Source organism: Dipodomys spectabilis, unplaced genomic scaffold (genome assembly GCF_019054845.1).
Source record: "Dipodomys spectabilis isolate Male_0828 unplaced genomic scaffold, ASM1905484v1 ptg000054l, whole genome shotgun sequence".
In the NCBI taxonomy this organism is placed as follows: Eukaryota; Metazoa; Chordata; class Mammalia; order Rodentia; family Heteromyidae; genus Dipodomys; species Dipodomys spectabilis.
Genome location: NW_024870731.1, coordinates 25226630 through 25254528, shown reverse-complemented (window position 1 = coordinate 25254528; position 27899 = coordinate 25226630). Strand labels below are relative to the sequence as shown.

Here is a 27899-nt window from a genome sequence, read left to right as displayed (position 1 = left end):
GCACCTGGCCGGTTGCAGTATTTCTAAATCTTTTCTTTTTATTACTCTCAACACAATTCATGACCAGTTTTTAAAGTAGTTGTACGAAGGAGTTGCTATTTAGCAAAGCAGTTTACAAATACAATGCTTCGGTCAAAATCTCTTTGGTGGAAGATGGACTAGCACTACCACCTTAAGTTTTTAAAAGTTCTCTTTGAGAACACTTTTTCTCTTCTTAAAATATGAGAGTGTGGAAGTCTTCAGCTTCTTTCCTCTCCTCACACCTCCCTCTCTTCACGTTCTCATCCACTCTTATGACCTTATCTGAATTTCAGATTCACATCCCAACTCTTTGCTACTATCCACACAAGAATGTCCCATGCTCCCCCAATTTAACTCATCTGAAAATAACCCTATGTCTCTCTCCCTACACCTACTCCTTCATCTGCATGTATCAGCTTGGCTGAAAACAAAAATCTCATGCCCCTTAGAAAAATGCCTTCTTAAACACTGCTTCCCATCCTCCTCCCCTCCTGCCTTCCTTTGGGATAATGTAAAGGCATGATTACCAGGCTAGGGTCTGAATCAGATAGATCTGTCTAGCCTTCTATCTCAACCATTTACCAGCCATGTTACTTACTTTGGGTCTCATTTGAAGTAGGAATAAAAACACTTAATCTCATGTGAGGTGTAGATGAAAGCTTGTGTGAGAAGCACAGTTCTGTACCTGATATAATAGGGATACACACACACACACACACACACACACACACACACATTCAGGGTTTATAGACTCTGAATGCTCTTTTAATTATTGCAGTTGCCTTGTAACTGAAATGTATTACTAGCACATATAATTGTTAGCACAGACTTTTAAAAACTGGTTTGCTAGTACCTTTTCCCTACTTAACCCTTACAACTGCACAGGTTAAGTACCTTAGGATTCATCTTGCCTTATCAGCTTTGTGTGTATGTGTGTGTGTATGTGTGTGTGTGTGTGTGTATGTGTGTGTGTTTGTGTGTCTGTGTGTGTGTGTGTCTGTGTGTGTTGGTAACAGAGCTTGAACTTTGCTTGGGGGCTATTTTTTAGCTTTCTCTTTCAAGGCTAGAGCTTTACCATTTGAGCCACAGTTTCACTTCTGGCCTTTTAGTGGTTAAAAGGAGATAAGAATCTCATGGAGGTCACAAAAGAGATTAGAAAGGAAATTCAAATGTTCATAATATTCTACAAAAATGAACACACAAACTACCAGCTCCTCTAGGACAGAGAAAAGGCAGTACTCAGAGGCGAGTTTATAGCTCTGAGTTCCTGCATCAACAAATTGGAGAGATCTGAAACCAACAATTTAATGAGACATCTGAACCTCCTTGAAAATGAGCAGCAAGCTAAACTCCAATCCAGTAGATGGAAAGAAATAATTAAAATTAAATCAGAATTAAATGAATTATAATCCAAAAAACACTTCTCAAACCTTTATGCTAATAAGTTTGAGAATCTGGAAGAAAAGGACAATTTCCTAGCAAATGCCTACATGCCGAAACTAAACCAAGATGAGTTAAAACAACTTAACGGACCCATAACAAGTATCACAATAGAAAGAGCAATAAGACACCTCTCATCTAAGAAAATCCCAGGACCGGATGGATTTACAGTGGAATTCTACAAGGCCTTCAAAGCAGAACTCATACCAATACTCCTCTAACTCTTCAATGAAATTGAAAGAGAAAATTCACTTCCGAACTCTTTCTATGAAGTCATCATAACCCTTATCCCAAAACCAGGCAAGGACTCATCAAAGAAAGAAAACTATAGACCCATTTCTTTGATGAACATTGATGCAAAATTTCTTAACAAAATTTTGGCCAATTGACTTCAACAATTCATCAAAAAAAATCATATACCACGATCAAACAGGATTAATTTCAGGGATGCAAAGCTGGTTCAATATACACAAATCAATTAATATAATTCATCACATCAACAAGAGCAAGAATAAGAACCAGATGGCTATCTAAATGGATGCAGAAAAAGCATTTGACAAGATCCAACATCCCTTTATGATGAAGGCCCTGGGAAAACTAATCCATGGAACATTCCTCAATACAATGAAGGCTGTATATGACAAACCTACAGCCAGCATTATACTTAATGGCGAAAAACTAAAGTCATTTCCTCTTAACTCAGGCATGAGACAAGGATGTTCACTCTCTCCAATTCTCTTTGATTTAGTATTAGAATGCTTAGCTACAGCAATAAGACAAGATGCAAACATAAAGGGGATCCAAATAGGGAAAGATGAAGTAAAACTCTCCCTCTTTGCAAATGACATGATCTTGTATTTAAAGAATCTCACCAACTCCACTCCCAAATGACTCAAGCTGATTCTAATCTTTGGCAAACTAGCAGGGTATAAAATTAACCCTTAAAAATCTATGGCTTTTCTGTATGCCAGCAATGAGAAGAGCGTGGCTGAAATCAGGAAAGCAACTCCTTCTGTAATAGTCCCACAAAAAATAAAATACCTAGGAATTAACTAAAGAAGTGAAGGACCTCTATGATGAAAACTTTAAAAACCTGCAAAAGGAAATCAAAACAGAACTTAGGAAGTGGGAAAACCTCCCATACTCCTGGATTGGAAGGATCAACACGTGAAAATGGCAATACTTCCCAAGGCTATCTACAAATTCAATGTGATACCTGCCAATATTCCAACCTCATTCTTCAAGGAAATAGAGGCAGCAATCCAAAAATTCATATGGAACAATAAAAGACCCCGAATAGCAAAAATGATCCTTATCAGAAAGAACAGTGCTGGAGGAATATCAATGTCAAATTTCAAACTGTACTACAAAGCCATAGTAATCAAAACAGCTTGGTACTGGCACAAGAACAGACCTCAGGACCAATGGAATAGAATTGAAAACCCAGAAATGAACCCACAGACCTATAGCCACCTCATCTTCAATAAGGGAGCTGAAAAAACAGAATGGAAGAAAGACAGCCTCTTCTCTTCAGTAAATGTGCTGGCAAAATTGGTTAATCACTTGTAGAAAACTAAAACTAAATCCTTATATATCACCCTGCACGAGAATCAACTCCAAATGTATCAAAGACCTCGGAGTCAAAGCAGAAAACCTGAAAACATTACAGGAAGGAATAGGAGAAACCCTAGGTCTCTTTGGCAAAGGCTGAAATTTTCTTAATAGAGACCCAGAAACACAACAAATCAAAGAAAGATTGGACACATGGGATTGCATGAAGCTGCAGAGCTTCTGCATGGCAAAGGACATAGCTAGCAAGATCAATAGAAAGCCCATGGATTGGGAGAAGATCTTCACTAGCCATACAACAGACAAGGGTCTCATATCTAAAATATACTTGGAACTCAAAGAATTAAATCCCCTAACAACAAATCCTCAAAGAAACAACTGCCTGATAAATAAGTGGGCTAAAGACTTAAAGAGAAACTTCTCTGAAGAGGAAATAAGAATGGCCAATAGACATATGAAAAACTGCTCAACCTCTCTAACCATAAAAGAAATGCAACCCAAAACAAAATTGAGATTCTACCTCACCCCAGTTAGAATGGCTATAATCAAGAACTCTAATAACAACAGATGCTGGAGGGGATGTGGACAGAAGGGAACCCTACTGCATTGTTAGTGGGAGTATAAACTTGCTCAACCCCTTTGGAAAGCAGTATGAAGGTTCCTCGAAAGACTCCACATAGAGCTCCCCTATGACCCAGCAATCCCACTTTTGGGCATTTAGCCAAATGATCACAAACAAGGCAATACTAAAGCTACCACCACAACTATGTTTATTGCAGCATTCTTGACCATGGCTAAGATATGGAACCAACCCAGATGCCCCTCAGTAGATGAATGGATCAAGAAAATTATATATATATATATATATATATATATATATATATATATATATATATATATAAAATGGAATTCTATGCCTCCATCAGAAAGAATGGCATTGCCTCATTTGTTAGGAAATGGAAAGTCTTGGAAAAAATTATACTAAGTGAAGTAAGCCATGGTTTCCCTTATTTGCAATAAATAGTTTATATCTGGGACAAGCAGAAAAGGTCAAAAGCTATGTACATATGACCAGATAAGATGATGTTAAGCAAAATGAACCCCAAGATAGGGACACAAGTGGTTTTTTCTTTCTTGCTATTGTTTCTAACATGTTCATAAGGAACCATGTGATTTTTTTGTTGCTTTTTTATGTTCCTCCCCCACAGTATAACCCCTGTTTCACTGTATTTGATGTCAGTGCCCTGAATCTTGTATATACACTTTTCTAATTTGGGGAGGGGAAGGTAAAGAACAAAATGCTTAAATAGGGATACAGGTTGACCCATTGTAACAATGAGATGTACAAGACATTATGTTGAAAAATGAACTTTACAATTTAGGTGGGGGGGGAGTGTAGTTGTTAAGGTGGGAGGGAAGGGATGGTAGGGGAAAAACAAAGGAGGAGGTAACAACGCTTGATAGGAAATGTATGCATTACCTTGCTCATGTAACTGTAACTCCTCTGTACAGTCTTTTTACAATAAAAAAACATATTTTTAAGAAAGAATCTCATGGACTGACTTTCCTGGCTGGGCTGGCTGCAATCTGTTGACCTCAGACCTCAGCCTCCTTAGTAGCTACGATTACATGCGTGAGCCACTGGCATCCAGTTGTGAACGTTGAGATTTTTGTTTTTGCTTTTTGTTGTTTTCTTTTTTTAAAGAAAGAGTTAGAGATCCTTGACAGTATATAACCAGTGCTCTACAATTATATTTATTCTACCTTTCCTCCAAACTTGAAACATAAAATGTATCCTCATGCACGCTTAACGCTCACACACATACATGTTTATACACGCTCCCTTCTGCCCTCCTGAACTAGTATGGATACCTAGTGCATTTCTAGTCATTGAAGAAGCTTCCCTTATATCTGTCCATTGAGCCAAATCCTTGTTCTTACAATAGATCCCCACATCTCTCCACAAGTTTCTTTGGTTGGAACATTTTCAATTCCTTAGTTTTTTTTTTTTTTTTCCTTCTTAGACAGCCATTTGCTGCCTTCTCAATATGACCCTTGGCACCATAAACCAAGTGACTCTAAAGTCAAGTTTCTTGATAATTCAGCTTTCTCTAGGCTTCTGCTCCCAGCACAGTATTTTGTATATAATGATTTCTCAGCTCAACTATTTGTTGCATTCAATTAGAAAGATTCTTCTTCAAGATCTAAATGTAAACAGGCAGTCAGAATTTAAGTATTGCATTTACTCAGCCACCTGCTGCTCCTCAGTTCGCAGTTTACCTTACAACTGAGCATGAGAATTGTATTTGCATAGCCATCTGTTTAACAGATTGCCAACAGGCCTGCATTTGCCCAGGCTTTGCATCCCTACACCTGACACTGAGATCTCTCCAAGGAGTCTTTTCAGTGATGTTTGCCATCAAACCTTCCAGGCCAGAGATTAAAAACTGGCTCATCGAGTCTGACTAGCTGAGAATGGTGGTGTTTGGGAAGGGAGCAAAGGTGGAAAAAGAAGGTTAAAGGCAAAGTATTTGAGGCTCATGTAGGTCCTGGGCAATCTGTTATCACTGATTGGGAAAAAGTTTGATAGTCTCTGTACTGTGCTTGAAAAACATGAACTTGTCTGATAAGTGCTAAGTAGAAGAATGGCACAATTTTAAGAAAAATCAAGCAGTCACTTCTTGAAAGTTGGAGAGTCATTTCAACTGGGACTCCCCCGCCCAACTTTGGGTGAGAGGAGTGGCCAAGAACTTCCTAAAATGAACACCAATTCCCTTATCCTTTTACAAACGACCATCTGGTGTTTGTTTCATGGACTTGCAGACAGCCAACTGGAATAGAATATATTAAATACCAGTGACATTTTAGTCTAAAAGGTCCACTTGATATCGGACTCATATACAAAGTTGTGAAATTTCTAAGTCTATAAAAGGGTGATGAGGCTTTGGATCCTTTGTGAAGTCTAATCTTCTTAAATCTAGTTAGGAAGAGACCATACTTTACAGTCTAGGTTGGGGATTTATTTGGAGCTATATTGTCAGTTGGGATGACAGAATAAAAGGGGATATCTTACCTAAAGTTAGACATGGCAATTTCATTAGTCCTAAATTTTGCTCACAATAAAACATTGCAGATCAAAAGAAAATAAACATTTAACCTATTTTAAAGGCTACATTTGGTTTTCACTGAAAACAAAACAAGTGTGTGTGTGTATGTGTAGTTCAATTGCTGATGAAGGTAATTCTTGGCACTTAGCTAGAATACATAAGGCCCACACCTTTTGGGATACCATGGTTTGCTGTTTAAATCCCTCTGGGTGAACTAACAGCAGAGTTTGTCTGGCTATTACTTGGTTAGAATTTCCTCCACAATCCACAGATAGGTTTGATATTGTTCCTTTGCCTGTAGCCATGACATTGTAGAAACTTGAACCACCATTTAGACTGATAAGAATTATGTCCAGGAGAAATACTTTTTCTTTGTAAGCTTTGATTGATTCCTAGCAGAAAGGGCTACTTGATAGCTGAGCAGAGGATGGGGAAGGAGGGATGTAAGTGATTAACAAAAGAAGACCAGCAGGGTCACAGGGAAAAGAAAATCTAGAAGGATGGAGAGAGTGCACTTGAGATGGACACCTGGAATAAAAAACAGTTCATCTCAAGTGCTCAAGTTTGCTCATTTCCTAATTTTGTCAGTTCCTTATGGAAATGTTTGAGTTTCAATGGCATTTTGGCTATCAAAAAACAAAATCTAGTGTGATTTTGGAGGGTTAGAGTATTTTCTTTAATTTTTCAACTGACACATAATAATAGTATATATTTATGGGGTGCATGCAGTATTTAAATTCACATTAAATATACATTGGGCAATGGTCAAATCTGGCTAGTCAATGTGTCTAACACCTTAATTTGTATTTCTTTATAGTAAAGGGATTCAAGATACTCTCCTCTAGAAAGACTCATCCAGACACAAAAATCCTCTCCTCAAGATCTTATCAGGTTGGGGGGGGGGTGTTGACATATAACCAAATGAAGTATAGTCATCTTTATAATAGGGTTCCTCCACCTCTGATTCTTTTGACATTCTGAATGGGATGACTCATGCTTGGGTCGAACATCCTGCTTATCAGAGGATGTCTCCTGGCTTCCTCTTCTCTATGCGAGTAGTGTTAACTGCAAGTGTCCACAGACATCACCAGATTCCATGTGTCCCTTCATCCCACATTAAAGGCCATTAATGTCTTCAGACAAGACCCAAAGCATCATGGGAGGCATAGCTTTATTGAGTGGCATTTTCTCCATTCTTCATCTTCAACACCTAGTCTGTGCTTACTCAGTGCTTGATGAGTGAATGAAATAGCATAAGGATCACGCCTCCCTTCAGGATTCCTGGAACAAGATCAGAAATCTAGAAAGAAGTTTCTGTGTAAGGCAAAACTTAACAAATGGATTTCACTCTGAATCATTGGCCCTCAAATTGCCCCCAGAAATATTCTCTGGAGCCCTCACTCCCCAAATGTCACAGGGTATATCATTTATTAGCAGTTATTTTCCTGTTAATAAACACACTGACTGTCAAGCTCTTTGGAATACCAGGTGCCAGTAAATGTTAAATAGTCATTATAAAGCCGTATAAATATTTTAGAGCCCATCATCCACAGCAGGGGAAGAAAAGAATCCAAATTCCAGGGAAGAGGAGGGGCAGGAAGATGCAAAAAGAGCAGGAGGAAAAGAAGGAGAACCACCAGATGTTCAGCTAATAGCTTTATTTATTACTTGGTCCCACTTGGTAGCCAAAACCTAGAGCCCTCTGGAAGTTAATGTTCTTTGCAAAAGATCATTCAATCTGTCCTGGCATTACGGGAGGCATTCTTTCAAACTCTAGTCAACTTCTGTGAATAATGGTGGGACTATTCACAGCACAACTCACATATTCTTTTCCTGAGTCCTGAACCCGAATTACATGGAATAATGGGACATCAGGTCTGACTGGGGAAGATGAATCTAAGTGACATATTGGCCCTTTATAGTGGACCTTTTTAATGAGTTTTTATATCTCTAACGTTTTAATAGAATTGAGTGGATTAAAGTTAATATTTTTTATTTTATAGAGTGGGAAGAAATGACATACAAAAATGAGTCCCCCCAGAGCTGAGATCTGAGGTTGAAATTACATAGAATCTCCCTGGGATAGTCACCTGTCAAGTTTGATATAATTCCCAACTCTCCCTCAGCTGGCTGGATTTGTGTGGGCCTTACCGACCACTGAAACATGACCCAGTTGATAGCTCTGAGCTGTGGATTACTGAATTGTATGGGAATTCTCAGAAATCTCTTTCTTTCCACAGGTAAATATTCCTTTTGACTGTAGAGAGATCTATTGATATTCTTCAGAAGCTGCAATTAATAATAAAATCTCTCCCCATGGGTCGGTTGTCCCCCTAACTGCCAAATCATAATTTCTTCTCTGACCCCCAGACGTTCATTTGGCTTGCAGTACTGGCAAAGCAGAATAGCTGCTTCTGTATTTTAAGTTTCAGATAAGTTTAGAAAAAAAAAATCATGCGTGGGCGCATGCGCATGCGCACACGCACATACACACACACACACACACACACACACACACACACACACACACACACCAACCTCATCTACTCAGTACTTATTAAGATGGGAAAGCAGTCCTAGGAGAGTCCTGGAGGTCTAAGTTCATAAAGTGAATATGCATAAAGGCAGCAGAATATCAAGTTTTCATAATTACACCTTTTCATGCCTACAGCTTCTGGAGTGAAATTGGCTTTGACTTTGGTGGATTTAATATAGTCTTTCTAATTTAAATCTATCCCTTCACTCCTACTTAGCTGTTGTTCAATTTTAGATGGAAAAAAATGAGTTCCTATTTCCCACCTTCTCCCACTAATAAAGATCCTGTATTTTTAGACAAGAGTAAAGAGATAGCATTTAGTTTTTGACCTCTTTCCCTCATTCAAGAGCTTAGAAGGAAGGAAAATATTTCTGTTTCAGAGAGATAAACTATTTAAAAAAAGGCAAAAGAGGATGGGGAGACTTGGGTTGCTTAGGTGACTATGCCCAGCATAATGCCTGACTCAAAGTCAGCAGGCATCGATCTTTATGGCAAGAACAATGCACAAGACAGGAGAGAAGAGTCTGAATAATTTCATAGCAAAGGGTAGATAAGGAAGCATATAAAAAAGCACGTTCAGAAGTAAAATTGTGATGGCAATGAAAGCCTTTAGAGTAATTTGGTTCAGTATTTGGTTTGCAGGTGATTTTTTTTTTTTTTTTGTCAATCCTGAGTGTTGAAGTCTAGGCCTTTGGCTGTCCCTGAGCTCTTCAGCTCAAGGCTAGTGCTCATTTGAGCTACAGCGCCACTTCTGGCTTTTTCTGTTTATGTGCTGCTGAGGAATCGAACCCAGAGCCTCAAGCATGCGAGGCAAGCATTCTACCATGGAGCCAACTTCCCAGCCGGATTCAATATTTGGAAGGATTCAACTGGAAAGATTTCCAGTTGAATTACAGCTTAAGGGGTCCACTTGTTTTGCTATCCCGGGACCATAGCATAAAAATACTTAGCTATAGGGTTGTTTAAGACTGAAAGTCAAGTAGGGTAGCTCAGACTCATAATCCTAGTTATTTCGGAGGCTGAGATCAGAGAATCACAATTTGAAACCAGCCTGGGTAAGAAAGGTCATGATACTTGTATTTCCAATAAGTTACTAAAAAAAGCCAGAAATAGAGCTGTGGTTCAGGTGGTAGAGTGTTGGCCTTAAGCAAAAAAGCTCAGGGACAGAGCCCAGGCCTGAGTTCAACCTCCAGGGCCACTTCTCCCTCCACATAATCTATAATCAAATTACTTTTTGTAAGCAAGAGCATAAATACAAGCCGGGTGCCAGTAGCTCACACCTGTAATCCTACCTACCCAGGAGGCTGAGATCTGAGGATTGTGGTTCAAAGCCAACGTAGGCAGGAAAGTCCATGGATCTCTTACCTACCAAAAAAAACCTGGAACTGGAGTTGTGGCTTAAGTGATAGAGAACTAGCCTTGAGCAAAAGAAGCTTAAGGACACTGCCTAGGTCCTCAGTTCAAGCCCAGCAACAGCAAAACAAGAAGAGCATAAATACACATTGGCAAATCAGCTGTGTCTTATTAGATGTAAAGAAAAAAGAAGTTTCTCTCCTTTTGTGAGCAGTAGGAAATTATCTGACTTTACATACAGAATATCTTATCCTTTCTTTCCTTTTCTATGGGAGAAACTCGTATTTGAATCTTTATAAAGGTGGCCCTTATTTAAGTGTAAACCTTCAGATTTGTGGTTACACGTTTACTACTACATGCCTTCTCACAACTAGAAAACAGAAAGCTGTCAGTTATCTAAGGTTATACTTTTGAATTTCCCATAATGATCCACAGATACCAGTAGCCCCATTAAATTGTCAAGCATGAGTTATAGTCAAATTTGACATTTTCAGAGAGGAACACGGACCTCAGGGCTGCCTCATGTACTGTCTGTTGGTCCTACCTCCTCCTTGAAAACTGATTAATTGGAGCAAAGTTCTAGGGTGAAGAATCTTAAGATCTTACAATTGAGTGTGCTCCTTTTGTTTCAGGACATACTAAGAATCTGGGCCAACACATTAAATAGAGAGAGCTCAGTCTCTTCTGAGATGAGAAATTGTCTTAATAATGTTGGTTCATACTATGATTTACGAAATCCTAATGTTTGAAATACAGCATCCCCAGTAGATATCTGCAGTATTTATAGAGCCAGGTTCTGATGAGCACATGTTCTATATTTGGGGAAGTACTTTCCTGTGTTTCTTTTGGAATGTATATTTGCTATGTGCTAGCTGTACTAAGTTATGGCACATAGTACGAGCTTAATAAATGAGTGAGGAATGAGGGATCATTCAACCTGTAGGTAGATTTGGTCTTGATGTTTAGCTCGGAGGTTCCTTATTTTATTTTTATTTTGCTTTGGGGGAACTATAGCTATGTTGCAAATATCTCTTTTTCTAGATATTTCAACATGTGATATCTAATAGAGGATCAGACAAAGTTACATCAGACTAAAGTAGTAACGACTTCCACACAAAGAAAATTTTCACCTAGAGATGGGACATGTTGAGGACGAAAAATCTGGGTTCTTTGGAAGCAAGGATGTGGATAATGAAGGGGCATATCAACAATAATACTTGAGCCAGATTCTTGGGGATGAAATGAATTGTAATAGGCTGAGACAGGGTAGGGGAGTGGATACTCTCAGGCGGTTGCTAGAGGCTCAAGAACTATGCAGAAATAGGAATACATGCAATACAACATGGCTTGATTTGGCTAAGACATAGAACGTGGGAGGTGGTAGAAGATGGCTACATTTTATAGGTGACAGGTTGTGGATGAAGAGGACCTGAGATGCTGATGTGAGGAGCTAGCTGTTGCTTTTCACTTTGCTATTTCAGAGTTACTTTTCTCCAAGCACAGCTGGTGTTTGGAGGATGGACAGAAAGAAAGTCAGCCTGACTCCACAGCCAGTCTCCAAAAATATGGCCCGAGATGATGAATTCTCAGCCCTTCCTCCCTCAGTTGTCCATAACTATGAGATTTCTAAGGTGAGGAGGTTTTATGAAGTTCAGCATGCACCAGCTGTTCCTTCTGACGAAGGGCACTAATTGAATGTAGTTTGGTCTTGGCTTTTGCAATCCTAAATCAACAATGTATGCAATGAATGGAAAGGGAAAAGGCAAGGAAGGCTGTGGGAGATGGCTTAATTGGGGATTTGAAAGGAACCACTGGATTTCTGCAGAGACTCCCTGAGGCCAGTTGCAGCTCTCCTACTGATCTTGCCGTTCCCATCTGCTGCCCATCTGCTGGCCTGCCACAACCAGCACTGTGGGCATCGGGGGGACCCCAGGGTGCAAAAGATAAAGTGTTCCATTGTTTAAACACACACACACACACACACACACACACACACACACACACACACCAATATCCTGTGGAATTTGTGTATGCTTCTTTTATTCAACCACTTTTGTCCAGAAGAACTGTTAATGGTCTTGAACTTCTCTTGCTGAGCCTCAGTATGAAAGAACATTGCCAGAGCTGAGGGGTATGGAGCCCTTCTGGCTCATACTGCCATGCAGATTAATGCCTATCTTGGGGATTTCTCCTTGGTAATTACAGCCTGCTTCTGCATACTTAAACATGGCTTGAATTTTTTGATGTTCCCTTAGTATCTCAAGTTTCAAAGTAAATGTTTCAGCAGCCTCCGTAGAACAGTTCTTTGGCCCCTACTCTGCCTTTCTTTTTTAAAGAAAGAGAAGAAAATTCTCTTTTTAGATGTTTTCAGAAGGTCTCTTCTAACATAGTATGAGATCTCAGGATCAGCTCTAGTTTAGAGGAAAAAAAGTTAGAATTCAAAATTTTCACTCAGATCAGGTGAACTTTATTAGGGCTTTAAAATTATGGACTTCCAAGTAAAAACTTCTTACTTCAAAATTGGAAATATAATCCATGCCTGAGTTTTGTCATAAAGAAAAGATTTTTTAATGTGTATAAAGATATACATGTAAGATACTACCTATGCAGAAAAATTCCAAGCCTCTTCTGGTATAAGAGAGGGTCAAATAATTCAATTATCTCAATGTGGTGGAGCCTTATGCAGCCATTATATAAGAAATAACTAGAGCTAAACAATATTATAAAAGCAGGACCTCAGTTATCCCAGGCCAGCTTTTCTCTATTCTATGAATAAATACATGGTTACTAAGTATCTGCTGTGTTTAGCACTTAATCAACATACTAGAACTTTAAATTTTAATCTTGAAACTAACTTTCTCTTTTGTGTGGTACTGAGGAATGAACTCAGCTAGGGCCATTTGAGCCATGCCCCCATGCCTTTTTGCTTTAGTGAGTTTATTTTAAAATATAGGATCTTGTGTTTATGTTTGGGAGCAGCCTAGGTTATGATCCTCCTATTTACATTTTCCATGTAGTTATGATGACTGGATGTTGGCCACTACACATGGATTTTTCATTGGTTGATATTAGGTCAAACTCTATTTTTCTTCAATCTGGAAAGTACAGCTGTGAGCCATTGTGCCTGGCTCTAACAACCTTTTTGATGTAGGAATTCTTACAGCTTTTTTGTTTTTAACAGAAGAGGTAGAAACAGTATAGGTAAAGAATACTTCATTTGGCAAGTATCAGAAGCCCAAATCCAACTAGCAATTACAGAATTTGGTTTCACCAAAGGAAATCCTGGCTTCTGGTATGACTGAACTCAAGAGCTCATTTTCTTTAGGTCACATCTTCTTGTGTTTTTACCTTTCTTCACTAGGATCTGCTTATCTCTTTTCAGCCTCTCTGCCTCTGTCCCTGTCTCCCTATCTCTGTCTGTCTATCTGTCTGTCTGCCTGTCTTTCTGTCTGTTTGTCTGTCTGACTGTCTCTTGTTCTGCTATGTAACCCATACTGGCCTAGAAGTCATGCTCCTCTGGCCTCAACTTTCTGCATGCTTGTATTACAGACATGAATCACCACCCTGGTAGCTTTATTCTCCAAAAAGTCTTTTGAGTTGGGAGTGTAGCTAAAGTGTAGAGCACTTGTGTAACAAGTATGAGATCCTGAGTTCACACTCTAATAGTATTACCAGGAGCTGGTGGCTCATGTCTGTAATACTAGTAACTCAGAAGACTAAGACCTGGAAGATTTAACTTTAAAGCCAGCCTGTGTAGAAAACTCTGAGACATTGTCTCTAATTAATCAAGCTGGACTAGGGGTGAAGCTCAAGTGGTAGTGTCAGCCATGAGCAAGAGAGCCAAGCAAGCAGGTAAGGTCCTGGGTTCAAATCCCAGTATTCCCAGTATTCTCTCTCTCTCTCTCTCTCTCTCTCTCTCTCTCTCTCACACACACACACACACATACACACACACACAAAGAAACAACAACAAAAAATCCAATATTGGAGGCTGGGAAGGTGGCTCAGTGGTAGAGTGCTTGCTTCGCATGCATGAGGCCCTGGCTTCGATTCCTCAGCACCACATAAGCAAAAAGAAAAAAGCCAGAAGTGGCACTGTGGCTCAAGTGGTAGAGCACTAGCCTTGAGCTGAAGAGCTGAGGGACAGCGCTCAGGCCCAGAGTTCAGGCCCCACGACCGGACCCAAAAAAAATAATCCAATGTTGCCTCAAAAACTCCTTTCATATCACTGTCATTATGGCTATTACCAACTAAAGCTACATATTCCTATCATAGCAACTCAAGAAGAAGAATTTCACTTTGTATAGAAATCTAAGAGGAAACTTCAGTTGAATCATTCTGGCTTGAGTTATTTGGCCAATATCAGGTGAATCATTTTGATAGACAGATTAGTAGGACTGTAGGAGTGGAAGAAGGTTGAATCCTCCCTGAACAGAAGTTGGTGGGCCCAAAGTGGAACTACTATTTGACTATTCTTCCCTATTCCCTATTCTTCCCTATTCCAGCTCAAACAGTTCCCTCAGCCAAAATCTCTCCCTTCCATTCAGTTGGTTCTATTCTTTGTCAAAGCCCTCTGACTGTATTCTCTGTCTGTGAACCAATGTAGTCACTAATAACAAGTGTTCCTTCCTGCTTATTCCTGCATGCTCTCCCCATCACTAGTAAGAAATGATAGAGAGATGGAGCATCATTCTTTATTAGGACTAACTCTATTCTCTGTAGTGACAGAAGCTTAAACTAAGTTTAGAAGCCCTTTGCTTGCAAATCAAGGTGGTAGCAGACTCTGTTGCCAGCTGCAGCGGGATGAGAATTTGTTCATTTTATGCCACCTCAGCCCCCACATGGATTACACAGATAGGTGCTCATCAAGCTAGGAGACATTTTGGCTTTTCCTTTTCCTCTAGCACTTGCAGTGTAACGGCTCTGTACACATTACATTACATCTGTACAACAGAGATTCAACAAGTTCACTTCCAACTCATTTAATGGAAATGCTCAAGGAAAGTACTTGAGTAAATTGCAGCGGATAGATTACCATTGAACCCTGCTTTCCACTAGTCTCAACTGTAGTTCTTTTAGTTGTTTGTCCAGTGTAATAATTTCATTGTATCTTCACTTAGGATTTATAACTTGTCAATGGTCTATTGTACTTTTCTACCTATGGATGTAGCTACTCACTTGGCTAGTAAGCCTACTAAGCCACAATTTAAAAAAAACATTTCATTGCATTTCAGGTTTAGATATCCATTTTGGGGGGAAAGGATATGAAGTGATTTGATGTTTCTTAGAGATTCAGAACAACACAGAAGAAGGTACGCAGGCCTTAGGTAGCTGGTGGAGTAAAGATAAAGTCATACTTTGTCCAACCGCTCTTGGATTTTTAATAACTACATCCCTCCCTCCTTCTGCCAAAAGACACAACATTGTTTCACTTCTAGCCATTTCCCCATGTTCCCAAGGCAAGCTTCAAAGCACTTCCTTAGATGGCTCTGTGGCTTTGATTAGGGTTCTGCTAATAAGCAATGGAAATAAAGATACTCAGCTGGGAGATAGGGCTAAGAGGGATGAAAGTAATCCAAATTCTACATGTTGTGCCAATTATTTGAATGTCTAATGAACTGTGGGTAGAAGAGGAAGACATTCTTAAACTTCCAGGAGCCCCAGAGAAGCTACAACTCTGTGTGTGTGTGTGTGTGTGTGTGTGTGTGTGTGTGTGAATGCGTGCTTGTTGAATATCTAAAGAAACAAATTTAGCAAACAAATTTTGCCATCTGAGGAATCAGAGTGGAAATCCCCACCACTTAAACCACGTGATGGACGCAGGACAAGGCTAGGTCTTACTTGCCAGCTGCATGGCCCAATCATATTTTCCAAGTTATTTCCTACTATGCGCCAACACCCTTCTGCTATTTTCAGACTACCAGCTGACACAAGATACAAGTTCTTGTTCCCTGAATTCTAGTCAGTTTAATGGAGTTGTGCTATGTCCCTAAATCATGAAATCTGAGTGCCAGGATTGCTGAGGAACAAAACACTAGGGCTGGTTGCATTTCTCTGAAATGATATCTGCAGATACTGAGTTTAGAGGCTCCAAGAATGAAAACTAAGCTAGGATTGGTGATGAACTCTGGAATCATCAGCACCTGGGAAGCTTAGGCAAGAGGATTGAAAGTCCAAGCCAACCTGGCCTATTGCTTAAAAAAAAAAAAAGCAAAACAAAAACTCAAAAGTAAAGCAAAAATGAAAAGAAACCAACCAATCAACTAAGCAACAACAAAGCAAAACTAAACAACAAAAACTCAAAACAAAAACAAAAACAAACCAACCAATCAACAACAAAACCAAAAATAATCCAAAGGAAAAATATTAAAGCTGGGTATGGTGGTATGCACTTAGAATCTCCGTTACTTGAAAGGTAGAGGCAGGAGGATAGGGAGTCGAAGGCCAGTCTGACAGAATTAGTAAGACTCCATCTCAAAAACTAAATAAAGACAAAAGGACTAGGGGCATGGCTTAAATGGTAGTGTAGTTACATAGCAAGAGTAAAGCGCTGGATTCAATCCCCAGTACTGCTGCTTATAATGATAATGATGATGATGATGATGATGATGATTACAGTGAGCATTTGATATTAATAATGCAATAATATCCCTTCCAAAGTATTTCTGAAGGTGAGAAAGTCAACAGAGTTTGCATTCAGCCCTGTCTTTCATTCTGTATGTCCATTGAGACTTCATAAAAGCCAACCACATAGGAAACACAGTACAGATGCCAGAGTAGAAAACAAGGCTGAGGACAATATAGCTTACTTTACTAAGTACCTGCTGGGTACTTACATCTACCTATGGGAGAAAAAGAGTTTCTTGATGAGTAACATCTAAAACTGGTCTAGGAATTGGTATTGGCACTATGTTCCTCTGTAGGAATCAGCTGGTTTAGAATGAAGAGCTTTTCAAAAAAAGAGCTTGCAAAGTATAGGGAGAGAGAGAGAGAGAGACAGAGAGACAGAGAGACAGAGACAGAAACAGAGAGACAGAGAGAGACAGAGACAGATAGAGAAGAGTACATATATCATATTTTTTGTCTATTCATTGGTTATGAACACTGAGGCTGCTTCTGTAGTGTGGCTATGGTGATAGTGCTGTTATAGGCATGAGTGTTCAGTTATCTCTGTTCTATGCTGATTAATATTCCTTCTGACGTGCAAGGAATAGTAGAGCAGGATCTTAAGATAGATCTATTTTTAGTGTTTTTTTTTTTTTAGGAAACTTGCTACTGTTTTCCATAGTGGCTGGACTAAATTTGTTTCTTTTCTAAATAAGTTTTTTATTGTGAAAATACTGTACACAGGGGTAACAGTTACATGAGCAAGGTAATGAGTATATTTCTTATCAAGCATTGTTGCCTCCTCCTTTGTTTTTCCACTTGATCATCGATTGTTTTCTTGATGATAGCCATTCTGATTGGGGTGAGATAAAAATATCATTGTGATTTGCATTTTTTTCTGGTTAAAGATGGTGAACATTTGTCATGAATTTATTAGCTATTTATATGTCATAGAGAACTGTCTGTTAAATTCATTTGCCCATTTAATAGTTAGGTTATTCGTTCTTTTGGTGTTTATTTTCTTGAGCTCTACATGTGCATTTTGGATACTTCTTCTCTGGTGGATAGCTGGTAAAGATTTCTCTCCCATTCTCTGGGTTGTTTCTTCATTCTGGTAATCGTTTTCTTTTTTTTTTTTTTTAATATTGTGAAAATACCATACAGAGGGGTTACAAGTACATGGGCAAGGTAATGAATACATTTCTTATCAAGCATTGTTGCCTCCTCCTTTGTTTCCCCTTCCCAGCCCTTCCCACCTCCACCCCCCCCCCCAGCCAAAGTTGGGGGGGGGCATTTTTTGACATAACGACTTGTATATCTCATTGTTGCAATGGGTCCACCTGTATCCCTATTTAAACAATTTGTTTTTTCCCTTCCCCTCCACAAATTATACCAACATCAAATACAGTGAAATCAGGGGTTATACTATGGGGGAAGGACATACAAAGCAACAAAGAAATCTTCTTATAAATATGTTAGAAACAATGGCAAGAAAGAAAAAACATTTGAATCATTATTTTGGGGTTCATTTCACCTAACATCAACTTATCTGACCTTTTCTGCTTGTCTCAGACATATACCAGTTATTGCAAATAAGGGAAACAATGGGACCTATGTTTCTTTGGGCCTGGCTTACTTCACTTAATATAATTTTTTCCAAGTCTTTCCATTTCCTAACAAATGAGGCAATGTCATTTTTTCTGATGGAGGCATAGAATTCCATTGTGTATATATACCACATTTTCTTGATCCATTCATCTACTGAGGGGTATCTGGGTTGGTTCCATATCTTAGCTATAGTAAATAATACTGCAATAAACATAGTTGTGCTGGTAGCTTTAGTATGGTCTTGTTTGTGATCATTTGGGTAAATGCCCAAAAGTGGGATTGCTGGGTCATAAGGGAGCTCTATGTGGAGTCTTTTGAGGAACTTCCATACTACTTTCCAAAGTGGTTGAACAAGTTTACACTCCCACCAACAATGAAGTAAGGTTCCCTTCTGTCCATATCCCCTCCAGCATCTGTTGTTATTAGAGTTCTTGATTATAGCCATTCTAATTGGGGTGAGGTGGTATCTCAATGTTGTTTTGATTTGCATTTCTTTTATGGCTAGGGAGGTTGAGCATTTCTTCATATGTCTATTGGTCATCCTTCTTTCCTCTCCAGTGAAGTTTCTCTTTAAGTCTTCAGCCCACTTATTTACTGGGCAGTTGTTTCTTTGAGGATTTATTGTTGGGGAATTTAATTCTTTGAGTTCCAGGTATATTTTAGATATGAGACCCTTGTCTGTTGTATGGCTAGTGAAGATCTTCTCCCAATCTGTGGGCTTTCTATTTATCTTTCTATGTCCTTTGCCATGCAGAAGCTCTGCAATTTCATGCAATTCCATTTATCCAACCTTTCTTTGATTTGTTGTGTTTCTAGTCTCTATTAAGAAAATTTCAGCCTGTGCCAAGGAGACCTAGGGTTTCTCCTATTCCATCCTGTAATGTTTCCAGAGTGTCTGCTTTGACTCTGAGGTCTTTGATCCATTTGGAGTTGATTCTGGTGCAGGGTGATATATAAGGATCTAGCTTTAGTTTTCTACAAGTGATCAATTTTGCCAGCACCATTTACTGAAGAGGCTGTCTTTCTTCCATTCTATTTTTTTTATCTCCCTTATCGAAGATTAGATGGCTATATGTCTGTGGGTTCATTTCTGGGTTTTCAATTCTATTCCATTTTTTAATTTAAATTTGATATGATTCCATTAGTCACTATTTGCTCCTATTTCCTGAGCAATTGGAGTTCTATTTCTATAATCCCTCCCTATCCATATCTGGAGTATTTGCTCATGAGAGTTTCAAAATGTCAGGTCTTCCATTAAGACTTTTGATCCATGCTGAATTGGTTTTTGTAAAGAATAAGAGGTGGGGGTGGGGGGGTGGGATCTAGTTTCAGGTTTGTATGTGTGGATACCCAGTTTACCTAATACTGTTTGTTGATGAGACTGTTTTTCTCCAGTGCACATTTTTGTCATCTTTGTTGAAATCAGATGGCAGTAGCAATTGTACCACAAGAAAGTTAACAGCATCCCTGGCTAGAAATGTCCACAGTGGTGACAATAAAAAATGTTTCTCTACAATGCCCAGTGTCCTGAACAGTGTATCTTACTTCATTTGGCTGCTACAACGAAACCCTTAAGCCTGGGTAATTTATAAAGGTGAAAACTTCATTTTCCTATAGTTCTGGATGTTGAATATTCAGGGTCAAGATGGCAGCATATTTATTGCTCGATGAAGGCTGTTGTCTACTTCCAAGATGGAATAATGCCTGTGCTTCCTGTGGAAGGGATGAATGCTGTGTTCTCAGGAGCGGGTGGCCTAAAGGCTGCAAACCAGACCATGTGTGAAGCCTCTTTGATAATGGCATGAATTTCATTAATAACGAAGGAGCCCTGATGATCTGTCCCCTTTTTAACACCATGACTACTGGTTACTACCACATGAGAATGGGGAGCGGGAACAAGGCGTGATGCTATGGTTTGAATTTGTTTCCTCCACATATATGTCTTGCCACACTGACAGAAGAGGCCATGAGGGCTCCTTCCACTCAAACTAAGATTAAGTTCCTTATACAAATTGGGCTTCTTGCTATATCTAGCCTGCTGACCCTTCCAGTTTCTATGTTGTGAGGACATAGAATCTTCTGTTTTCGAAGATGCAGCAACACGGCGCCATGTTGGAAGCAGAGCACGTCTCACTAGGCAACAAAGCAGGCTTGCCCCTTGATCTAAAAATGTCCAGTTTCCAGGAAATTTATTTCTGAGAAATAAATACCTGCTTATAAATTCTGTCTCAGGTACTTTGTTATAGTAGGATAAATGAACTAAGATTAGCATAGAGGTGTCAGAAGCAAAGTTACCACTTCAATTTTCTGTAAGTCAAGCATCACTGGTGGATTTGATACAGAAAGAAAGATGTGTGTGTGTGTGTGTGTGTGTGTGTGTGTGTGTGTGAGAGAGAGAGAGAAGAGAGAGGGGGGAGGAAGGGAGGGAGAGAGGGAGAGAGGGGGAGCACTTTTCTCTGGTTTGCTGGGACAGGGAGTAAACACATTTCACATTTCATTTTGTTTTGACTGAGGACAGGAAACACAAGAAAAACACATTTGGGACTTGGCTAAGTTTCCACTAGGTTCTGATTTCCTAACTGAATGGCAAGTTTCCTAGAAAGAGAAAAAAATCCAAGAGAAATGAATGGATTTGGGACAGACTAGCTTTCTTCTGGCACTGACTCCAAAAGAGAATGGACCAGAAGTGCTGTGGGCGCTTTCAGAAGAACCACACTAATCCTTTCACTGTGTTTATTCAGGTTCTTGAACTATATCTCATCTCTATGCTTAACTAGTTAATTAGAGAAAAATGGTACTTAACATGGTGGGAATTTGCCTTCATTGAAATTGTAATTAAAAGCTTACTAAGTATAAAGATAATAAGCTGAGAATGAGCTACAGATATCAACTTTGATCAAAAGAGTGGATAGTGTACTAGAAAAATGCAAAATGGATTTATTTGTTTACCTTGATCTGTTGTGCTTCTTGGGGAAATATATTGGAAAATATATTTTTGATACCCAATTTATAGTAATTTAGATTGGGTATTTATTTAAGGTTAAGAATGAACAGTTTTGTGTGGACAATTTTCTTTCCAAAGAGTGAACAAGTGGAATGCATTTACACACACACACACACACACACACACACACACACACACACACAAGGTAAGAGTGCTGGAGCGAATCTATGATTAACAAGGTATTTAATATGAGAGGTTTAAACGATGTTGTGATGTGATTTCTAATACCAAATCCATCATGTGTGTGGAAGTACTTCGTAAAAATATCCCAATTCATTCTGTTCATCAACCTCTACATGCTCTGGAATTATCTTTAAAACGAGTCTACTAGAAGTGAAAGAAGGAGTGTTCTCACTCCCAGGCAGAGCTAGCCTTACCAAAGCCCACTGACATGCCTCCAGCAGGCCCTTTGCAGAGAATCATGATTTAATAGCTCTCCTTACACTACTGGAAGTTTTTAATTCAACCATATACACGTTGCTTCCCTTGTTGATGAGACTTCTTATAATGAGTACACATGGACATAAACGACAGCTGACCTGATAAGAGAGAGAAAACAGAGAAGAGAAGGGGAAGAGGGGAGAGAAGGGAGAAGGAAGAAAGGAGGGATGAGAAAGGGAAGAGAAATGAGGGAGTTCCTAGCAACTTTTGAAAAAAAAAATCAAAGACAGCAAAATCTGATATCCATGCATAATTACACCCAAGTAAAAGTGTAGGTGATCGGACATAGCTAAGAGAGCATGCATACAGATCTGTGCCTACTTCTTATTTTCCTCACTCAGTGATGGCCTCAGTTTGTACATAGAAACAGGAAGCCTGATTTTCTACCGAGGAAATTAATGCTCTACCTTCTAGTCAAGTAAGGCATAGGAACACAAAGACAGGATCACAAAGGGTCATACTGTAGCCCTTGTGATCTTAGGGGTAGTCCTACTTAAGCTCTATCCTTAGGAACCTGGGGTAGGAGCAGGTGCCTGGGAGAAAAAGGGCAAAGAAAATAGAACTGTAAGGGCTGGAGCCAATTGAAGGGAGGTTCCCCCAATTTTCCTTTGTAGGGCTAAGGTATGTATACCTAGTAATAGGCAGGAAAATAATTAAAATTAATGACAATAATAATATTATTGTTATTATAATAGTGTTTATATGTTTTATTATTATTATTATTAGGTACCCTTTCCTGTGTATAGCACTTTGCAGGCATTAGCTTATCCTGCAGGATGCGCATACTATCAACAGGCCACCAACTGTAAGTACTAGGTTATAAAGGATGATGCAAATCTAAGAATCCATAATTTAGCCACCATTATTTTTAAGAGAACTGGATTAAGAATTTCAGTCCTTGTTCCGCCATTGCCTTCCTACCTAACAGCAGCCAGGTTTTATGTCTAGTATTCAAGAAAGAGAATGAAAGTGAATCTGAGGAATGGGCACACTCCTTATTGCTCCACGTCTTTCTCAGGATTGACTTGAGGTTAAATGGAGGATAGGGAAGTATCTGGGTTGCACTGGCTATGAAGCAAACGTGAGTCTTGATAGCAGTGTGTGTCTGCAATGACACATTTCTGGTCTCAGAAACCACCTCTTTTCATAAAGGAGATTCTCCCTTATGGACACAAGAGAACTCAAGGAACAATGAGTCTTTCTTTTCCACAAAGTCTTAAGGTGAATGCTGAGAATCTCCCTGTTTCTTTTTGTTTTGTTTTGTTTCTTTGGTGCTATCTCTGAGCTCTTCAGCTCAAGGCTAGCTAGCACTCTACCACTTGAGCCACAGCGCCACTTCCAGTTTTCTGGTGGTTTATTGGAGATAAGGGTCTCACAGACTTTCCTACCCAGGCTGGCTTTGAACTGTGATCCTCAGATCTCAGCCTCCTTAGTAGCTAGGATTACAGGAGTGAGCCACTGGCACCAGGCCTCTCCCTGTTTCTTAGAAGAGGTATCTACAAGATGGATTTACTTAAACAGAGGTTGGTGTCTAGTATGTATTTATTCTTAGTCCATCTGTCAGCCTTGTAAGGTAAGTTACACTAATATGAGAAAACCTAAAGCTTCAGTCTGATGTGAGATCTGAAATCAGCTCAGAACATCCTGTCACAGAAATCTAGTCAAGGGACTGGCTTTAAATCTCTACTCAAAGGAGCATAACACAATGAAATAACTGGTGTGACATTTCAGTTTCATAACCATGCACCATTCAGGTGAGCAGTTCTGCTTGCTGATAGCTAGCAGGCTTCCTCTACAAGAACATACTAACTGCAGTGATGTACTGTAGCTGGCTAGTTCTTTTGGCTTAATTCTCTTGCTGCTGTGTCATTAGCATTGTTAACAACTATGTTACTTCAGAAGATATTGAGAATCCCATTTTTCACATAAAGATGGATGATTTCATCTTACATTATCAGTAGATGAATTATTCTTTAAAGCATCTATTGATAAGTTTGGCCCTAGCCTACCAGCAACTGCTCATGATTGCTTTCAAATACATAAGAATCCATATCCATAATTTATGATTTATAATATATATACCAACCCTGGCCATTTTAAAGCCTGTTTTTTCCTCATTGGAATTTTCTTAGTGCAAAACAAACAAACAAACAAGCAAAAAATTCAACCCTCTAATTCAAGTAGAACCCTCCCATTATTTTAGCATCAGAGATTCTGGGAAGTCTCTCTTTAAGTCCAAATGGATTTTGAAGGAGCAGAAGAGTGTAGGGATTTTAGGTTAGGAACTGTCAAGGTGTTGTAAATAAATTTTCTTACCTACCTTTGGCCCTCTAACTTCTGTAACACATTGCCTACTAGAATCTTTGGCCCTCTAAAATTGAGTACTTTTGGGTCCTGAGTTTGGGCCAAAGAGATACACACTTTGTGCCTACTTAGAGTTGATAATATCTAAGAGATAGATAATAACCCACATAGATAATATCCTTGACTTGATAATAACCTAGGGGATTTGACAATATTTCTAAGCTTCCCTTTCCTCGTCTATAAATATGAATAATAACACAAACTAAAGTTTTTCTATTAAATCTGGTCAATATATAGCAGAATCTCAATCAATATCAGTTATATCTGTTGGTATTATCATTGTTACCATCCATGTCAGTTTCCTACATGTTGATCTGATGCAGGCATGATATATAATGTCAAAAACAAAATAACAAAGAATAGATGGTAAGTGGAACAAAACTACTTGGTAATGATTAGTCACTACCTTTTTGAAAAAAAATAGGATTAAGCTCGACTATTATAATCATTGTTAACATCTGAACAAATACTTCTCTGGCAGTTGGGTGTTTTAAGTACGCACTACCTTCTTGAAATCTTGCTCACAGTGTACAGTTTTTAAAATCTGCTCTGTTCGAATGGTGTAACCATCTGTCTTTCTTCTTCAACCGTGGTCCTGCTGTGGTGGGATTGGAATTGATAAGGTTTGCTCTTTACAGCTCCACTGGCATTCTACTTATCCATACACAGTCTCTTTTTGTGGCTTGTAGGAATTGAGCACTTTTTCAAATTAACTTTTATCTGCTAAATAATGAACACATCTTTTTTTTTAATATCACAAAGTTTCATCTTGGAGCCTTTCTTTTTTTTTTTTATTACCAGAATTATCTTCTCCCATCCACTCTCCACCCTCAGGTAGGATGTAATAAAAAAAAAAAAAACCACCTTTCTGGTATATTACACAATTCAGGATTTCATTAGATCCTGCTTGATGGCAAAGACTATTTACCCAGGGACAAAACAGCACACCTTTACAAGATGATTCATAGGAGTGGAATGTGGTTTTATATAACAAAATGGCTATTTCCCCCATTTTATGGGAAAACTAGCTGGGCTAGCTTTTTCCTTCTGAAAGTTAGGGTATTTTCTTGGACTGTCAAAATGTGTAGGAGTGTCTCCATGCATGGAGAAATGAATGTATGCATTAGTTTTGTGGTATATGCATATCTATCTCTTTTATGTACCTGCCTACACTCCACAGGAGACATAAGTCCAAGGTAGATGACTGTTAAAGTTCGTTTGCGACAGTAAGACTGTTAGCTTCAATTTAGGATGAGAGAAAAACAAAAACAAACAAGCAATAAAACAACCCAGACACCTGCCCAAGGGCTTTGGGTAGGTGGCATCACTTGCCTTCTGGAGTTAACAGGACTACAAATCTGAACTCTTTCTATCTCCTTCCAACTTAACTAGTTTCTCCTAGTCATCCTTCAAAATTGGTCTAAGGTTTGGGTCCCTATTAAAATTAATTTTGTATGTGAAAATTATTCATTAGTTCCACATATAAGCTAGCTTAGAGGTTTGTAAACTTCATTTTATAAACTCCCAAAAAGATTTTCTCAAAACCTATGCTCCTACTTATGTAAAGTTGATATCTAATTTTGTTTTCAGTAAAAGTTTAAATAGTTGCAGAGAACATAGTGGCTGGCATATTTTAAGTGTATCTAGGATATCAATTTTAAGATGATTCCATTTCTAAATAATACAGAAATTAATATTATGAATACATTAATATTTGCTTGATATTTTTCTCATTCATCAAGAAGTTAATGAACAAAATTTTTACAGTTGGGAATTTCACATGTTTTTTATTTTGTTCAACTTGTTGAATTAGAGTCTAATGTAGTATTTTTGAAAGCATTTTATTGATTATTATATTTCTTTGAAACAAAAACATGTACAAAAATTTAAATTATTGTTTGATTGCCTGTGACTTCAAGGATTTAAGTATTACAATGTTCTTTTGGGTTGGGTATTACAAGCATTACTATTGTATAATCATCCCAAACACCAAAAATATATTAGAAATTTAGTGACACTTAGTCAATAAGTATTCAATTTACAAAGCAAAAATGATCAAAAACCTATATATTTTAGATAGGCAGGCTGTTTTGTCTTCATTAGTTTATAGATAGTTTTTGATACATTTTAATTTCCAGGATGGGACATGAGTCAGCATGAATGTTAGTTCCATTTAAAATTTTACAAATGTCTACGTGAGAAGGCTTGCATGACTGAACAGGGGGGGAATAGAAGGAGATTTTCCATGACAATGCCATTGATTTCTTTGTTTCTACCTCAGATCAGGTAGCAATCTGTCATCGAAGATTATTTTAATAATCAACTGACAAACAGATTAGGAGTTTTAATATTGAAAACAAGAAGTTGGAAATCTCTTTATATCCCCAAGAGTCATTACTTAGGTATTAGACAAACATATTTTGGTAAGTATTTTAGACCATTCCATTTTTTAGTGTCTCATATGTGTGTATCATGTAATTGTACCATGTAGGAAGATTTGGAATAGTAAAGAATGATGCTTGTCTTATAATTTGGAAGGAGATGATTGCTACCATTTGGATAGTGAATGTCCCCCATGTTGATGGTTCGTCCTCAGGGTGGTATTATCTGGAGGTAGGAGAAGGTTTCAGAGATAGGACTTTGTAGGAGGTCTTTGTGGGAAGTCATTGGGGATGTGTCCTTCAAGAGGAATGCGGGACCCTGGCTCCTTCCTCTCTCTGAGATGAGTAGTTCCTCAAGCCATTCTAATGGCAATGGGTCTGCCAAATTATAGGCTAGAAACTATAAAATGTGAATCAAAATTAGCTCTATCTCAGGCACCTTGTTATAGTGATGAAAAACTGACTCACACAATGATTAAAGAACAAAGACTGCAAGACATTTTTCAGATACAAGGCATTCTCAAGAAAACTGACTTTAGCTAAATGTACGAGCCAAAGGTAGGCAAATTAAAAGTATACTTACTTAAAGTGATCCACATCCATAATCCCTCTGAGAATGTTTGTGTTCTGATAAGTATGTGTGTATCCATGACTTGACATGCTGGCCTATAGTTTACCCACAAGTCTTTGGATCATGGTATAACAGCAACCGAAAGTGATGATGGATGGTGTAGTTTATAGTGTATAAGGAAGAACAGGGAAGACAGAGACAGTGAGAGAGAGACACACAGACACACAGACAGAGAAAAGGAGACAAAGGGAGACAGAGAGACAAAAAGAGAAGGGACAGAAACCAAGACAGAGAGATGGAGACAGAGAAAATGAAGTCTGTCTTCAAAGTAAACAGTTCTACGGCCAGACCATCCACCAAGGGTACACCGTCATTCAAGTAAACACAAATCAAACAGACTAAATAGTAAGAAGCCAGACACTACTAGTACCTCATGCTGTCATCCTAGCTACTTAGGAGACTGAGATGATGGAGACTGTGCTTCCAAGTCTAAATCCAGCAGAAAACTTTGTGAGACCTCATCTCAGTGGAGGGTTTGACAGGGTGGTATGCACTTGTTATGCTAGCTACTGAGAAGCCTCTTGTAGGCAGATCTTGCCCAGCTAGCAAGACCTTATCTCGTATATTACCAGCAGAAAACAGAGCTGGAAGCTGGATGCCAGTAGCTCACACCTGTAATCCTAGCTACTCAGGAGGCTGAGATCTGAGGATCACAGTTCAAAGCCTGCCCAGGCAGGAAAGTCCATAAGACTCTTATTTCCAATAAACCATCAGAAAACTGGAAGTGGCTCAAGTGGTAGAACGCTCACCTTGAGTTGAAGAGCTGAGGGACAGAGCTCAGCCCCAGAGTTCAAGCCCCACGACTGACAAAAAAAGAAAGAAAGAAAGAAAACAGAGC

General features: G+C 38.8%; 1 protein-coding gene across 1 annotated transcript in view; it reads right to left on the bottom strand.

Moving 5' to 3' along the window:
• Synpr (synaptoporin) overlaps positions 1-27899 on the bottom strand; it is a 161676-nt gene that overhangs the window by 26094 nt on the left and 107683 nt on the right. The gene's annotated exons all lie outside the window — the stretch shown is intronic.